Source organism: Neovison vison, chromosome 4 (genome assembly GCF_020171115.1).
Source record: "Neovison vison isolate M4711 chromosome 4, ASM_NN_V1, whole genome shotgun sequence".
In the NCBI taxonomy this organism is placed as follows: domain Eukaryota; kingdom Metazoa; phylum Chordata; class Mammalia; order Carnivora; family Mustelidae; genus Neogale; species Neogale vison.
In genome coordinates, this window is record NC_058094.1 from 78,393,342 (window position 1) to 78,404,846 (window position 11,505).

Genomic DNA, 11,505 nt, shown 5'->3' on the forward strand with positions numbered 1-11,505 from the left:
CATGGGACCACGGCCTGAGACGGCGGCCTCCAGCCAATAAAGACACTCTTACAATCCGAACGCTAAAGGAATGTTTGGATACATGGAGTTTGAATATATATATTTACAGGAAAGAAAAAAAATTAATAACTACTTTAATTCTTCATTTCAAATAAAATTCCAAATACATTTGTACAATGTTTACAAAGTAAAAGCACAAGAAATGCCAAGGTTATCATTCGGGTCCAGGCACTGTGCTCGTACTGGGGGAAATGTCTACACCGTTCCCTAAACACACACGTTCGGTCTCTCAGACCTTCTGGAATGGTCATGGGAGAGAGAAGCACAGGAATGGCAATTTTGCACAATCAGAATGTCATGCAGAGTTGAAAACAGGGAACTGAGAAATGATTGGTCCATTCTCTTGTTTGATGTTCATCTGCCACCTGTTACATTTTCTTTTCAGAGATAGATTTAGAACAAACAAAAAAAATTGAACAGGGAGAGGAGCACAAAATGTTTAAGGCAAATTAAGCAAATATAGAGCAGCTTCTCTTCGTGTTACGTGGAAACGAGATTTTACCCCAATCGAACTTAGAAACAAACAAAATTAAGAACAACCTCCTGAGGTTGGGTTTCTTATATCATATACAAATTTTTGAAAATTGCTTTGCACCGAGTATCCTTTTGAAATTTTAAATGAAAAACTTATTGGTTACAAAGTGCATGATTTTATGTTTCTAAATAAAAGAACGGTAGCTGAGGTAGTTAGATGTGAAAATTAGTTACTTAAAATAACTGCAGAATGAAGAACAAATGTCAGTAGCAAAAATCCTTGCCATTTGGAAGCAGTTTTATATTGTGCAATAGTTTAATGCTGAGCAAAATGCTCCTTTTTTTTTTAAACTAGATGTTATTAATGAAATCAGAATATTAAGTAGTATTTGTTTCCAATTTGCTAGGTAAGGTGTCACTACAGACAAAGTCTGTATTCCTGGTAGTTTTGTTTGTGACTCATGTTTTCACCATTTCTGCATTGAAGCTATAACATAAAATGGCATTACTTATCATTACTAGAAACTTCTGATCTAAACTGTAAAAAGAATTCAATAAAAACCAAGGAAAGAACCAACAGGAAAGATGATGTTGCTCATGCTTTACAACGTTTGTTTGTTTGTTTGTCTTAGCCCTAAATTCCATGTACTATTTGGTTTCAAAGGTGTGGTAACCTCTGGCTCATTGGTTGCCCTCCTTGCTCTGAGAATGGGAAAAACCCAATTTGCATGTTTTACATCATCTTGTTCTCCAGGCTACTGAGCTGTCTGGTAACTGAGAAGAAAAGCAGAGACAGTTTAATAGAGGCAAGGTTCTTACCCAAGTCCCTTCTCCTCCTGCCACCTTCACTAAAGAGAAGCTTCAGGTGAGACCTTCAATAAATAATTTGCTGAAAACATTTTTTAGCTATTTCATACCATCTAGATATGAAAGGAGCTTGGTGATAATAATATACCAGGGATAAGAGTGGGTATAAATAAGTTGGCAGGCATTACTTTGGAGCAAAAGAGAATTTTCTATGTGTTTTCTGCCACATGTTTATGAGATAGAATTAACTAGAAGTAATAAAAGTTGACAACTGCATTTATGAAGCATCACATACATGATAATTACATATTGGCTGGTCCATGACAGTATAGTCACATGTATCTTTGCTAAAAATTTGTTTTCTAAATAAGTCTACTATTTTCAGGGAAGACTGGCCAGTTTCATGTGGGCTTTCCAGACTTAAGGGTAGATATAGGGGGTACAAATTTCCCTTTTCCCAGTAATTAGATGTATAGTTTCTGTCTAATAGCATGTTGTCTCCACCTGTTTTTTCATCTCTTTGGTGAATAATTTCATTTCTATCATTTCAAAGAGTTGTTCAGTTCTACTACTTTTAGATTCTGTTTTGTGCCCTTGTTGTAAAACCTCCCAATTATGAGTTATCCCCATTGCACCTGGCCAACCCCCCTAAAAGGCTGCCACACCTTTTCTTATTTGCATACCCCTGATTCTAGTGCAGTTAACTTCAGTTTTCTTGCACAAAAATAATAGAAAGACATGTATATTTCCCTTTGGAAACAAGGATATTCTGCTGCACTTTTGGTTTGAAAAATATTGATGCTTGGGACTGGGAAAAAAGATCAGAGAAATTCAAATAATTTTGACTCACTATTCTCATATTTTGAGTCTGAAAAATGGTATTTATCTTAAGTCTGATGTGGCAACATAAACATTTTTTTAATGGATCAGATAATTGCCTAGGTTAAATTCATGCTTCAGAAAATTTAATTCCATGCATTAGAAATGTTTCACCAATCTGAAATTTTAAGCTATATACCAGAAACTAGATTTTAGAATCCAGAAAGATTATGTTGAATGTGTACATTATGTTATCTCCAGGCACAACATGATTTTAAACCCACTTAACAAGATAAACTTTCTGAAACCTTAGTTCATATTTTTAAAAGCATGCATTTTTTGGCAAAAGAATATAATTATTAACTAAGGGCACAATGACAATATTTATGTACATAACTTTCTCCTGTGAAGTCACATCTTTCAAACACTACCTGAATGGTTAGTATAGTTCCATGGTTGTATTCCTACTTTACAATATTGCCTCCATGACTCAAAAATGACAAATATTTATAACCCCAAATTATGTTATTTAGCACTAGTTCTTACCAGGACTAAATGTTTAAGTAAGAAAAAGCATTTACTTTTGGGAGAAGTTGTATAGGATTTTCCCTATGGTTGTTTTCCCACCATCTCCTTTGTTTTATAGTTGCACACTCAGATCTATGCATGTGTAAGTATACTTGTAAATCACTATATAGAAGCCCTTGTGTAAACACTTCTCTGAAAAATTTAAAATTTATTTATAATCTGAAAATAAACCAACTCAGAAGGTCCAGGAAGAAATAAGGCTTCACATTCTTTTATTGGGTTGCAAAGGGAGAGATGTACCATCTTAGGGATGAAAAAGAATGTCACCGTAAACAACAAAATCTAATCCCAATAATATCTATTAAAAATGTTCCCTCCTGGTAGCGGATTCCAGAATACCCCTTGGCAATCATTAGTCCTGAACTCAGGTATTGTGCAGGCATTCTGGAAAATGCAAGTTGGGATCAGGCATGTGAATCAGGGATTAGGCATCAGAAGGAGCCCAGTCCTCTGGATATATTTAATAAATATTTAACAAAATGCAGTTTGGCTAAGAGGAAAATTGCCATTCTATATGAAGCTTCTCAATGTTTGTATGAAAGGAGTTCATTTTTCTCATTAAAAAGTTGATAATTAAAAAAGAAAGTTCTCTATAGACCTTTGAAGAAAAGGTTTCACTTCTGTGAAGTGACCATGGATAATCACACTCTCTGCCTTGGTGACTTATTGCTGTCGTGTTGCGAGGCTGTCTCCACCCCCCCACCCCACAGCCTTTTCAGGGCTGCACACAGGCCTCCTTTGTGCTGATGCTAGTTGTCAAGTGTCAAAGCACTTTGTCAACTTAGTTCATCTTCACAACACCACTATGAGGTAGGTAGATAAAGATTCTCTCTCTTTTACATATGGAACAAAAGAGGCTGAAGAGGAGTTTCTGAGGCTGAAGGGACCAACCAGGAATGAAGACTCCAGTGACTCAGCTTCCAGGCCCCTGTGTTTCCACTGGTGGACCAGGGCCCCTCCATGTTCTTGTCTCCAGAAAGGAACAGACTTCATAGTGTGAAAGGATACTGCTTCAGAGAATATATTTCAGTATATTTTAAAAAGTCATTATATTCAACACAGGGATTTTTGGTTTTCTACTAAACCATTAATTCTATTCAATTACTACATAAAAAAAGATAACTGAAACAAAGTGCTTAATGTTTTTGTAGTTGCCAACTGACTGTTGCCTCTTCATTGCCAGCTGACTGAAACATTGAACTAAATATCCTGTCGGTAACATGAAGGTACAAAGATTTCTAAGAGGACTGAGTGAAGTAAAAATCTCAAGGAAAAAGGAAAGCGGAGCCAAATCAGGTTGGTATGTACATCTGTGATAGGAACTATCAGCTCTCTTGGCCTGAAGACTGTCACAGGTGCGGGACTAGCAAACCGTCCAAAGGAGCATCCAAAAAAGCACCCAAAGGAGCATTGACAAAACACAGTTAGCACAGAGCAGTGACACCTAGCGGCTGGAAGCCCTTGCTACACAAGGTGGAGCACCCATTTTGATTTCAGGGAAACTTCTGCAACTAATGGGAGGAGGGAGCCAACAAGGATGAGGACAACTTACCCCATGAAGTCATTCTAAGTTGGCACTGAAATCGAGAATTTGACATAATCAAAACACTACCTAAGAACGTACAAAACAAATATTTAGATTTTCTCCGGAAATCCTCTCATGACCTTTGCATAGCTGCATACCTTCTGTGTGCCTGCTTACAGTTAATGCCTCAGAGTGAGTTCTGCAACATAAGCTCACAGAAAATAAAATCAGTCTGAATAACTTGCCTGCGTTTCTCTCCGGCTTCAGAACAGTAAATGGGGTAAGCACACGATTTGAGGAAATAAACTCACCAATCCAGAGCCCAATCAGATGAAACAAGGAAGAAAATGTCCACAGATAATCACAAATACAAGAGTCGCGTGACTATCGCAACCTCCTTCTTTCTGGAAAGTGAACTTCCCTTTGATGACATTTTCTCTTTTCCATGATTACAAAGGAAACACTAAGGTTCCAATATGTATAACCAGTGAGTCCTTGACAATTAAAAGGACATCAACAAACCAAACAGCAACAACACCAAAAAACAAAACCAAAAAACGCTTTTACTTCTATGAACACCAAAACATGCACCATAAAATAACTGCATTGAGTCATTTACATTATTTTCCTGCTTGAAAGATATAATCCCTAAAATGAAAGCTTCCTATTTGAAGAATAAAAAGTTAACAAACCTGTATTTCTCTTGAACAGTTCTGTCAAGTAGACTTTGGGAACAATGAAGATTATGTGAAGAACAGGGGGGCAATTATAGAATGAGAAAGGATGGAAAGGAATGGAATAAAAAGTTTCCTTGGCAGGAAGAAGCAGAGTGGCAGGCCTCCAGAACAGTCTTTCTGAAGGAGGTCTGTGCCACAATCACATCTAAATACCCCTGGGACAACCTCCCAAACCTCTTCCACTCACGTGTTTGCCAAAAGTAAATAAAAATCAAATAGCATTTGCTCTGCATTATTTATTCCTCTTTGCACAACAAAGAGATTTTGAGCAGCAGAATATCACCAGCAATAGATTACTGCACAAGAAAGTTAAATCTCATTACCTACAACACCTGAGCATTTTCTGTCTATCTAGACAACATCAGACAACCAGAGGAAACATTCCATCATTCAAACACATGGATTTTCCTAAGTATTCAAATGTTTGATGTCACAAAGACCAAATTTACTGCTTGAGTGACTGACTTCTTCACTTTTCATTAGATATTTGCTTTCATGTAGACAGTCTTTATTTTTTAACAATGCCATAGTGTCTACTTCAGATTAATGAAGATGGTTCAGCAATCATTTGGAAAATTCAGATGTTGAAAGCCCTAAGTGAAAAGAAACTTACTCATGAGAAAAAAGAAAAAAATCAGAGCTTTAGGGCTATCAGCACTCTAGTGGTTTTGTGGATGGTGAAAAATTACTCAACTGTCCACTTTTTTTTTTCACTTCCATTATTGTAAAGATCATTCTCAAAAAATTATTTTTTTCCAAATTGGGGATAGATACACAGACCTAGGACATGTAAACCTGGTTTAGTGAATTTGAACACAGAGGCTATCATGATGTCATGATATATTTACAATGGGATGATGAGTAAGGCCATAGTAACCCTGAATCTGGTTGCTGTTGAAAAGGAGGGCTAATTCAGTGGTTCATGTTCTACAAGCAGGAATACTTACGATACCTTTAAATATCTCATCTTGTAGTCCATCAGAAGTTCTTGGCATGCAGAGCTAGCTAGCAGCATAGGGGCCAATGACCAAGGAGAGCTGTTTCCTTAAAGACAGAGTTACTCTCAGACATGAAGGCCCTGATATCTTCTCTGTCTTCTGACTTGGCCCTTTATATATGGATGTATCTATCCTCATAGTTAGGGAATGGCAGGGGCTACTTTGAACCTCTGCTCTATAAAAAGGCAGATATTCCTGATGAGCAACTGGTAGACATCCTCTTCAATCACCTTCTGTCCCAACACAGCTTCTAGCCTCTCACTCATGAGCCGTGCTTAAGAGGATTGTTTATTGCCCCTGCGTCCCCACAGTCAACCAGCTCATTGTATGTTACGGAGTGTCTTTGTGCCCATTTTGGCTTTGGAGTTCAGGAAATTAAAATTTTCTTCAACTTATTAGTTTTCATTGCCTTGCAATTGAAAATAAATTACATGGTAGTAGGCCAGTTTTTGCCATTAAATTTCAGTGCTGGTGCCAAGAGTTAGTTCTGAAAAATGACTTTGACAGAATAGAGTATGCAGCACAATACTGACACTTCTAACTGGGACTACCATTCAGTAGCTCTCAAATCACTAAGATGGTCACTTAGCAAGGAGAAACATCTTTGAAACCCAAGAAAAAGGATCCCTGCTTCTTTTCTAAAATTTTTCTGCTAGGTTGCTCTTTGGATAAACCTGATGACTTTCACTCATTGATTTAGGGTTCATTCCTGAAATTGTTCTACTAGAAGGTTAGACAGAAACTTTATTATAACATAGGGAAGCCTGATACTTGCAAACTCTGAGACAATGATGTGAAGTATATTCATTCTTATCTTGCAACTCAAATCTTTCTTGGAAAACAGAGAAGCAAGTGGGAAAGAACCATGATTTTTTCAAATTATGAGACTATTAGTTTACTTTGAAACAAACATTTAGGCAATAAGAATCTCTACTTGATCTCAGAGTTTGTAACTGACGTTTGGTCAGGACTCAGAAACAACAGGAGGGCCAATACCATAAACTTAGGTACCTCAGTTTGAAACCGGCAATGTCACCACCCAATTGTCCAAGGTTAATTGCAGGAAGGCGGGTATCAAATTACTTAACAGTTACATCCATGCAGATTTTACCTCTGAAATGGAATTACAGATTCAATTTTCATAAATTTGTTATTACAATGCTGACAACAGTACTCTCAAGAAACCAAGTGAGGGCAGCCACGGTACTCAGACAGATCAATCATTAAAGAGATAACAATGACTTTTTTTTTTTTTTTCATTTCCAAACAAGTAGATTTGTATTCATTTAAGGATTCTCCAAGACCCAGTACCTATTCTCTGAGCTATGCAAGCCCCAGGAATCCATTGACGTTTTTTTTTCTTTCAAAGCAGCGCTTACTGTCAAAAACAAATGAAGTAGATGAATATTCATAGCATGAATGATGAGGAAGCAGGTAGCACGAATTCATTAGTGCTCTACTTCACAGAGGTCTTTCTCTTCAGGCCTGGGTACAGCTCAGCACGGAACGAGGGCTCCTTCCCACTAACTGATTAATTTTCCCTCGCGGTAGCTTGGCTACAATATTACAAGTCAAGAATTTGCAAGATTAAAGGCTCTGTTGCATTAATTAACGCAAATCACCTTCAGTAAGCTTGACAAGTTCCAAGATGTTTCTGTAAAAAAAGAAGGGAATCGATACCATCAGCAATATACATCTTTGTGACAGTCGAGGCTCACATTTCTGAGTGACTGGCTCGTCCCCATTCCCTTTCCTCATGGCACTAGAGAGATTTATTCCTCTTCCCAGGGCACCAAGCCTCTGATTCAGACCAAGGCAAAGGATTACACTCCAGGATTTCAGAACATATTTCAGCGATCCATTTCCTTTTCTATGTACAATACATTAGAAAGGTTAATAAGGAAAGTTGAATATTTGAGTTATTTGAAAGAGGGATATAAAACGACAATTCTTTGACTAGCCGACAAATCTCCTTTGGTTACAGAATCCTGTGCTCTTGCTCCCAATTTCAATAGAATAAGAACTCACAATGGGGCCCACAGAAAGACCAGGTCGAAGGTTAATTGCTAAGTTAACGTAACAGAACCCGACTCACTCATTTTCCAGAATCACAATGGACTGAAATGCTGATGTCAATTAAGACAACGTTTTTACTGGTTTGTAATCAAAATAGGAATTTCACACAATGATAGAAACCTGAACTATATTTTCAATCCACTCGGGGGTGATGTAGAACTTACTGATAAATGGATTAATTTGGAATAATAAGAGTGTTGAGTTGATACAACCCCATATCAGAATGCCACTAGAACAGTTAACTTAAATTAGCTCAAACACAACATCTCCATTTGTTAATATTTGTAGCACTTAAATGAAATAAGAATTTGATTAGTTCCATTTTAATGCAAATCAAGCAGAGAGAGGAGAGGGCCACCAGCTTCATCTGATAGATGGAAGTATAATAAAAACATGAAACTTTACATTTTTTGAAATTCTAATAACAGAGTTAGGTGACAGGCTTTAATAAGAACATAAGAAAACATTTTGTGTTGGTACTAGGCTGGTAATATTTACTTATCAAATTGATTAATTAGTTTTGACATTGATCTATTTTATTATCATGATCTTTGCTCTGCAAACATCATATCAACAACTGTACTCTTCTTGGCTAGTGCAATGGCTAAAATAGCAGTAATCACAGTAATGAACTACTTATAGTGGCTTGAACTTAGAAGCCATGCCTCACACTTCCCACCGTTATTACACCAACTGTTATATTGAGGCTTAACAGGACTCACCAAGGAATTCTTTGAATTATTATGCACTTATACAAATTTATCTTTTTTTTTTTTCTCTTTCCTTTTACTCCTTAGAGAACCTTTGGGTTTATGCATTCCCTGATTAGAATTATTTCACTTGGAGCAAATTAGTTATGCAAGTTAATAGTTACCTTGAAGCAATATACTTCCTGCATCTGTGGGGAGCCAACCACCTGGCCGTGTTGCAGGGAGAGACATGGTTGCGTATGTCAGGATGGTTAATGAGGTGAGTCTGGCTGTCCCGACTTCTGAATGTAATAGGCACAGTGTCGCTCTTCTGGGCATGGGAAGCATGGCTTTAGACCAACCTCTCAGGTTGCAGTAATGGAGGCTTAGTTCTGAAAATGTGTTATTCCTAAATAACTACTATGCTGGAGATACAGCATAGGTGCTAATGAAGGGTATTTCTCTGGAAGATCAGAGAAGTAGCCTATTAGAAAAGTCTTCAGACTCTTCCTCATTTCATGCCTCTTGTTAAAAGGGGTTCTCAGGAATATCTCCAAAGATTATTCAGTTATGATTGCTTCGAGTCAAGTGCTATGTGCCAAAAAAGTATTTCAATTTATTTTTGTTGCTTTGGGACGTTGATTTAAAAATGTCTAGTATTGAAGAGACATAAAAATAAATCATAAAATTACTTTTCTCTTTATAGACAGTCAACCATTGTCATCTTATCTTTATATGTATATCATGATCTTATGTTTGTCATTGTGTGTGGCCATTGTTTATTATGAGGCTTCCATAATACAATATTAGAAAAGCTATGTTACTCTTTTGCTCTAGTATGGAATTCAATGTAGATATTAAAAATAGAAGCTGTGTAATAGAGCAAAAGGAGTTGAAGTCTGAAGACTCCTCTTCTGCTACTAATAACCAAGGTACAAGTGAGAGACTCTTTCTGCACTTGGCTGTGTTTTGCCTGGCAGTGTTAGTCCTGTGGGTGATGCTTACAGAACAGATGAGTGAAGGAATCCTGATTACAAAAACTACCTGATCTCTTTGGATCTTGGTAGTCTTATCCATAAAAGAATGTGTTGAAGTAACACTTAGATCTCTTTTAGATGCTACTGTCTATAAAAATTAGTGACTTCTAATTCAACATATCTTCATCAAGATCTGCTTAAATCTTATCAAAGTAGGAAGAGAGAAGATTTTGTATTTTTCATACATTAAAGTCAGACTGATCACTGCATATTTTTCTAATATAAACACCAAGGTTGAGAAAATTTGGGGTTTATTAGTGGCTATTTGTTTAGAAACAATTCATTCAACATCACACACAACTTTCTATACAATGTCATCAAATGGGTTTTGATTGTCATCCTGTAGAACTCAGACATATTACATCAAAAGTGAGCTGGGGAAGGACACATCAGTCATTTTATAATCAATTCGACAAATATTTGGTAAATGTTTGCTTTATTCTTTACACCTAACCTTTCAATCTAAGCTAAGATTCCTCAATTTATATGATGGGTCAAGCTAATGGTATAATAATCCTTTTAAATATTAAATTTTATGAACTGCAAGACATAAAATTTAGAGAAAAATCATGGCAATGGGATAGAATAATGTCACTTCAAATGTTTGTTCATCTATCTTTCCTCCCTCCTCCCTGCCTTCCTTCCTCTATCTCTTTCTCTGTCTCTCTCTCCATCAGAGCGTCTAAGTAAGTACTGGAATTTTGTTATTTTTCCATGTGCCTGACTGGATGCCAGTATAGCACATGAATAGAATACAAGAGAAGAACCATCTGGTTAATTTATATTTATCTCTTACTTTAGTGTAGATGAGGGCCATGGAGGAGGTCAGTTGTCCAGAATGGAAGGATAGCACATATCTACATACTGTGAATTAGGGAGTGGAAGTAAAATTCAATTACAAGTGATAGCAATTTCCATTTCTCATCACTGATTTTTATTTTTAACTTTTTATCTCGGAAGATATATTTGACTTTAAATGCAATTTGCTCTGGAAAATTTCATCATCAGACCATGATTTTATTTCTCCTGAAAACTTGCCAAATCAGAAATTGATGTTGGTGGGAAAATATTCCTGGGTCTTCTAGAAAAATTTGCAGTTGTTAAAAGTTGTTATAAGTTGTGTTCAATTCTCAGCTCCACTATTTCCTAGTTGTGGAACCTCTGGAGATTTGTTTAGCATCTCTGAGATTAGGTTTTGTCATCTGTATGTGGCACTTAACTCGTAGATGGTTGTGAGGACTCAAAGAGATCACATAGGTTAAGTTCTATAGCCCAGCACTGAGCATATGGTAAGTTCCTAGTCATGGTAAATTACCATCAATATGGGGAACTGAGCTACAAGAAAATCTAAGGGTAAAAAAATAACCAAAGAAAAAATTTGAGTTTGTCAGTATTTTTGACATATTTGTCAGTATACTATTTGCGAGTAAAATATTTTAGCAAAACAATGAGGCATTTCAAGGACATGAAACCATTCCTTACTGAGCAGAACATAGACCACAAAAGTTGACTGGAGTTTTTTTACATTTTGGGTTTAGATCACTGCATGCCATGTAACAAGAGTCTAATTTCTTTTCTTATGGGATCTAGAAAAAGAGCTTCAAATGGATGATCAAACAACATGATACCTTAAACACTCAAGGGAGCATTTCTGAACCCCTCATTTCTGTGGGCAAATGGCTGCTTGCCATTTCT

At 36.7% G+C, this 11,505-nt stretch overlaps 1 protein-coding gene across 3 annotated transcripts in view; it reads right to left on the reverse strand.

Moving 5' to 3' along the window:
- Positions 1-5,686: 5,686 nt before the first annotated feature.
- The window catches only part of XKR4 (XK related 4), a 436,302-nt gene continuing 430,483 nt past the window's right edge, over positions 5,687-11,505 (reverse strand). For 2 of the 3 annotated variants that reach the window (XR_006384235.1, XR_006384233.1), the window contains exon 4: positions 5,687-7,662. The gene's annotated coding sequence lies outside the window, so the exon portion shown is untranslated. The remainder of the gene's footprint in view (positions 7,663-11,505) is intronic. The other variant, XR_006384234.1, reaches the window with a different exon arrangement.